General features: G+C 32.0%; 1 long non-coding RNA gene across 1 annotated transcript; it reads right to left on the bottom strand.

Moving 5' to 3' along the window:
* Nucleotides 1–400: 400 nt before the first annotated feature.
* LOC143079477 (uncharacterized) lies at nt 401–6,387 on the bottom strand. Its single transcript, XR_012979414.1, has 4 exons — nt 6,238–6,387; nt 4,705–4,807; nt 2,726–2,813; nt 401–545 (listed from the first exon to the last, which is right to left on the bottom strand). It is a non-coding gene; the product is annotated as an uncharacterized LOC143079477 (long non-coding RNA).
* Nucleotides 6,388–6,616: the final 229 nt, after the last annotated feature.

Genomic DNA, 6,616 nt, shown 5'->3' with positions numbered 1-6,616 from the left:
TAATGTGATATATGTGACACTCAAATAAAATATATTAACACCTTGTGGACGCAATTCCTTACGTAACATTTCACACATAGCTCTTATACTTGGTACTGCTGTGTGCCATCGTTGGTAATTGACAAAATTGTACCTCCATTTTCATTTAAATATATTTCCGGGACTTTGACAATCACGTGAGTATTGTAACAACACCACCGTGGGAGTGCATTCATAGCGTATCTACGTTAAAGACAATGTTCCTATTTAAAAAACTGCTATGCGCATTTTTCCATTGCTAAAACTGTATAGTGATTGCTTACATCCATTTTGTTTTATCTTGTGTTGTTTTTTACTTTTTGACGTCACCCGAAAAACCATCCGTCTACTATCTTCACTATATAATCAATATCACTTAAACCTATCTTAGGTATTTATTAATTATTAGGAATTGTATTGATTTTTCTTTTAAAATTCGACAATTTGATACATTAACGATTTTAATCAGGTAATTTCTTTTTACTTTTAAGCATATCAAAATTACTTCCTTCAAACAGTCTTTTTACCTGAAATCGAAATATACATCGTACGTAAAAATAATTTAGAAATAAACAAGCAGGAAACATTTTTTGTTGTTGTCGTATCTAAAACAATGTTATTGTTTTTAACATCTTTGAAACTCTCAACATCATGTATTTTTTTAAAATATCTCCAATATCCTATTATAAGTACTCCTGGACTGAAGAGGGAGAGCATACATAGGGTCTGTTGATTTGATGTAGTCTCGGTAAACAGTTGAGTTAAAATGACCACTTTACGGGTACAATTAAATTGAACTTTTAACATAACCAATATAAACTTCATAGAAAGACAAATGCACACATATAATAAAAAAAAGGTCATGCTGATATATATATATTATTCAATATCTATCTAAGGCAACAGCAGGTATATATATTAAGTTGTGTTTTTTTTTAACTATTGTTGTTTTTTTTTCATTTTTTTTTTAGACATGGCGTTATTTTTTACTTACTAGTTTGAATATACTTCAGTATTTTCTCCTCTATCTTATGTGCGTTCGTCTTATGGGGGTTGATTTGTAGAAATAATAATTTTACCCAAAAGTTTTTACCTGAATATATTGACACAGGTTTTAGGAGTTTTGTAGTTTCAATGCTCAGCGTCGTATTTGATTTTGCCTTTCAACTGTTTTTATTCTAGCGCCACTAAATACTATGAGTATTTAAAAGACGAAACTAGCGTATCATGTACCAAATCGAAGTATTTGATCGTTAATGAAAATTAACTTTCACTGGGTTGACGCAGATGCTAGTGAAACTGTCGTGCCCTATGGAATCATCAACGCAGGAGTCATCACTTAAGCACCGGAGAACCTGAGATCACCCCTAGTTTTTAGTGGGGTTCGTGTTGCTTATTCTTTAGTTTTCTGTGTTGTGTCATGTGTGCTAATGTTTGTCTGTTTGTCTTTTTCATTTTTAGGCATGTCGTTGTCAGTTTATTTTCGATTTATGAGTTTGACTGTCCTTTTAATGTGTTTTGTCCCTCTTTAGTATAGAATTATGGTACATAAAGGAAAGGAGAAGGTCCGGTAAGACCCCTTTTTGGACCCAAAATATAGCAGTTTTACCAAATTGTTAATATGTAAACGTTTAGTTATTTTTTGGACAGTAGAATGCTTCTGCTACATAAATATGGGCTGTTTTTGACAATACAATGCACATATATCGAGTACTAGCACCACTAAGTCATGCTAAATTTTTGAAATCTTCACAATTCTATCATTTTAGTTAAATTTTAGACGGTTTTCGCTTAAAACGAAAGTGCCCGCATTCGTGTTCATCCTTAATATTGGAATGAGCGTTGTATTTTATGATAATACATAACATATATAAAGGTTTAGGATGAACACGGATGCGGCACTTTCATTTTTGACAAAAACATCTGAAAAGTGACATTTTTTAACAAATTTGGTAGATTTTTCATTTTGAGCTTGAATCGTATCGTTTTTAATGACTAAATCAGTTAAAATCTTTCACAAAAACTAACTGAATCAAATGAAATAGACACTTAAGTGTTTAAAAAGAGGTCAAAATTAAATTTTTCGACAGATGAACCTGAAATTTGAGGCCATAATTGGTCCTTACCGGACCTACTTCCTTATTTCGGAATGTATTATAGAAAATTAAGCAAATGAATGTCTCATTTTGAAGAAAAAAAAACTATCGAAAGTTTTATCATTTGTTTCAATGTTTTAGTTATACAGCCGTACAGTTTTGTGCATCAACTGAATTTGACACTTATTTTAACAATACACATTATTTACATGCACTCTGTAGCTTTTAATGATCGATGTATTGCATTTGCATTGTACATGTCGAAGTTGATTTGTCAAAATGTATGCATTGCAAATATATCTTAATGTACAGTCTGGTTACCAAAATAGTTTATTTAATGTGCAAAGAAAGGATTAGTTTCGTTGATGTATGTGAATTCGTAAGAGACGTGCTATGTAAACATATAATTTTCAACTGTTGACACTTTAAAAATAAGGCGACTATAACGTTTTGACAATCGATTAGCTTGCTGTCTAAATTTACTGCGTCGTAGTAGGTCTATAACGGAATACGACATATGTTAAAGTCGTAAACCACATATATATTAAAGCATCATTCCCATTGAGAATTGCTTTTTATTTAAGTGCTGTTCGGATTCAATTTTAACTTACTATCTACACAATCGGCACAGCTTGCAAACATCACACACTGTAGAGTTTTGAAGGACAGTTACATGATAAAATTTGGTTGCTTGGTGTTCTGAAGAGTAAAAAAAACCAAACAAATTATGTGTAATTGGCATATTCATTTGGTCAAGGATCGTTAAAATCATGTATTTCTATTCTCAATTTTATTGACCATTTACCAAATAGGAAATCCTGGAAAATCATAGGTCTGTTCTATGTTCCTTTGGAATTTCGACCAAAGATGATGAACTGGATCTTCCATCATTGTATTGGATACCTAAACTACATAAGTGTCCTTACAAACAACGGTATATTGGTGAGTTTTCAAGTGCTCCACGAAGCCTCTTTCTAAATTATTAACATATATTTTATCAGCATCAATGCCGGGCTTCATAGGTATTGTGAAACTGACTATTCTAGAGGTGGCGTGAATCAGATGTGGATAATGAAAAAAATCAAAAGATCTTTTAGTGTACATACAATCTAACTCTCTTTAATCTTGAAATAGTATTAAAACATTTGACTTTTTCTACACTTTACACAAGTATTCCACATTCAACACTAAAAGACAAATTGAAAGAGTTGGTATTGCTTTTTTTCATAAAAAAGAATGGCAAACGCAGAAACCAGTATCTTGTCTAAAGGAGGGTATAAATCCTACTTTGTAAAGGATAACTCTGATTCAAACAAAAAAATCTCCGAATCTGACACTATCAAAATGCTTGATTTCTTGATTGACAACATAATTATTACGTTTTTTCAACAGACTGTCGGCATTCCAATGGGAACCAATTGTGTCCCTCTTCTTGCCGAATTTTTTTTTTTTTAAATTATTATGAGGCTGACTTCATACAGTAACTTCTTAGGAAGTAATATAAGAAGTTAGCAATATCCTTTAACTTTACTTTCGGCTATATAGATGATTTTATTTCACTAAATTATTCAAAAATTGGTGATTAATGTTGAACGCATCCAATCGAAGAAGGGATAAAGGATACAACAGATACAGTTAAGTCGGCCTTATATCTTGACTTACATCTAGAAATTGACAATGAAGGTCGGTTGAAATGATCCCCAGTTTTTGGTGGGGTTCGTGTAGCTTATTCTTTAGTTTTATATGTTGTGTCATGTGTACTATTGTTTGTCTGTTTGTCTTTTTCACTTTTAGCCATGGCGTTGTCAGTTCATTTTTGATTTATGACTTTGACTGGTATCTTTCGTCCGTCTTTGAAAAACATGATATTATTATTTTGATAACAAGATATCATTCAAAGTCTATGACGCACTTTTCATATGTAGAATGTAACCTATCGAAGTAGACAAATTGGCGAGTTTGCTATTATACGGGAAACACGATTAGTGACATATGTAGATCAGAATCGTCTTACACCTACGGATCACCTGAGATAATTCTCGGTTTTTATTTTTTTGCCATGGATTGTCAGTTCATTTTCGACTTATGAGTTGAAAAATCACTTCGGCATCTATCGTCTCTCTTTTAAATACTAATTACTATCAATAAAGTCAGTTTATTTCTATGTTATTTTGACGTTATATATGATATTGGTTATCTTACCAGAAAATGTTGATGCTACAGCTTTTCTTTTATTGAAAATTATAAAACAGTGTCATAATAAAGGGAAATATGGTTCATAAGAAATAATGTCCCATACCCATTGGTAACATTTAATTATGGTATTATGTTTATGCTTCGTAATATGGTTTCTGCACATTGAAACAGTACAAATTTAAAAGTTCAGTGAATGCAAGAAAAAGTAGTACAAAAACCTTACATATTGAGAAGAAATGTTTAAAAGAGAAACACTTATGAACCATACCAACAGCCAACAACTGAAGATCATGTTCCGGGTTTAGGACAGGTGCAAGTAAATACAGCGGGTATAAACATCTGTTTTACATGATATAATGTTTTTTAATAAATATATTACCAAGGTTCCACTTACCAGGTTCGTAGTAGTCATAGACTCTAACAGCTGATGGTTTCAATTTAGACACTAATCCAGTGCGGATGGCTTTCATCGTAATATAAATAGGATTGTTGGAAATCTGCCAGAGAAGTAAGAATTTCATCAAAACAGTGCGATAATATTTTAAAATTTGATTCTGAATGACTATTCGTGTGGCTCTAATATGAATATTCTTCATTCATTATCAATATAGAAAAAGTCGAAACACGTGAATTAGACAAAAATGTAGAGGCAAAAAAATGCTCTGGAGGGTTCATTAGTTCCTGCTCAATCTGTGACGCCGCAGATCGTCTTACCTTATAAGATTTATAAAACGTCGGTAAAAGTACACTCTTATTCGATAGTTAATACCTGATAACAGAAATGTAAAAACAACAACATACAAAGTATCACTGTTGTATGGATGTGGACAAGAATAGCAGGTTCAGAGATTTTAAATAAGATAATTGCATTCTAAAAACTCAGAAATCATCTAGTTAAATAGAATAACAATATATGCTTGCCCCAGACGTCTCAACGGCCGAGTGTTCTAAGTGGTTGATATATTGTATCAATAGCAAGTCATCACTGAGATTGTTAGTTCAAATGGCGCATGTAACAGGTGCGATCGACTCAAATTTTAACTGATGAATATTTTCAGTTTTCCTACTGAAGTTCGGTAGTTCTCGCTTCCTCCACCAATAAAATATGACCGCCACGAATAGCACATTTATGCTGAAAGTTGCGTAAAACAACAACCAATCAATCAATAAATCTGCACACTACATGTAATTGCGGCATAAAACAGAAGCATTTTACTGTTTTTATAAATGAAATTACCAGCACCTTAGTGATTCATAAAGAAGGGAAGCAGGACAATAATACATCTTTTACTGGAGTGAATTGCACTAAAGCATTTAAAACAACTGAACGATCACTGGATAACAATAACAATCAACTTTAACTGTTAACAGACATTGGAAGAAAATATTATGTACCGATAAAAAGATCACATACCATACTTGGTTTAATGCATAGTTTTCATATATATATACTTGGTTGTGTCTTTAGTTTCCAGAATACATCCCTTAAGAAGTGGTGTATACGCCAATAAGCCAAAAAAGCAAAGAAATGAGGACCAATAAGACATCATGAGGTGCATAGTCCCCGTCATAAATGCATGACAGATTTATATATTTATTTGTCAAGTTTATTTTTTCTTTTTCAAATTAGAAACCTAAAATGTCTGATGAGTGCACATTGTAACTCTCTTTTGAATTAAACCGTTTTATCCAATTTCAAGAGTCACCCTACATATGTGGAAGCTTTATATATGTCAAAAATTCGTTGTTAATTTTGCGACTAAGTGTTTACTTATTAACACTGTCTAACATAAGATAACAACCCAAATATTTTACAAATCATACACATATGTGCGTATCGCTACGAAAAATAACTCTTAACTTTTTGCGACTTTCTTGTGGAATTCATAATTCAGAAAACATTTTAATTAGGGTTTGAAGTTTTTACCTCATCAAAATATAAAACAACTTTTTTATTTTCCTCCTCAATTTTCTTAACTACAGACATATGTGCAATTTCATCTGTCTTAGGTTCAAATCCGGTTGGAATTCCAATCTCTTGAACCACCATTCCACTTGATCCTCCTAGAAGCCATCTGCAATAAACAAATCTTTATAAAAAACAACATTTCAAAAAGGTCCTTCAAATCAATGCAATTAATTTATTGTATTAATTTACGTTTTTTAATTGAGTTGAGCCTGCCAATTGATATTTTATCGTGTGTTTTCTATGTTGTGATGCTATGCTATTTTTTCAAAAAAAGGGAGAAGGTTTGGTACCATTAAAACGTTTAATCCCGCTGCAAATGTTTGCACCTGTCCTAAGT

This window comes from Mytilus galloprovincialis, chromosome 6, assembly GCF_965363235.1.
Source record: "Mytilus galloprovincialis chromosome 6, xbMytGall1.hap1.1, whole genome shotgun sequence".
NCBI classification, from domain to species: Eukaryota; Metazoa; Mollusca; class Bivalvia; order Mytilida; family Mytilidae; genus Mytilus; species Mytilus galloprovincialis.
The sequence above is the reverse complement of the archived record's forward strand: the minus strand, read 5'-3'. Positions and strand labels throughout refer to the sequence as shown.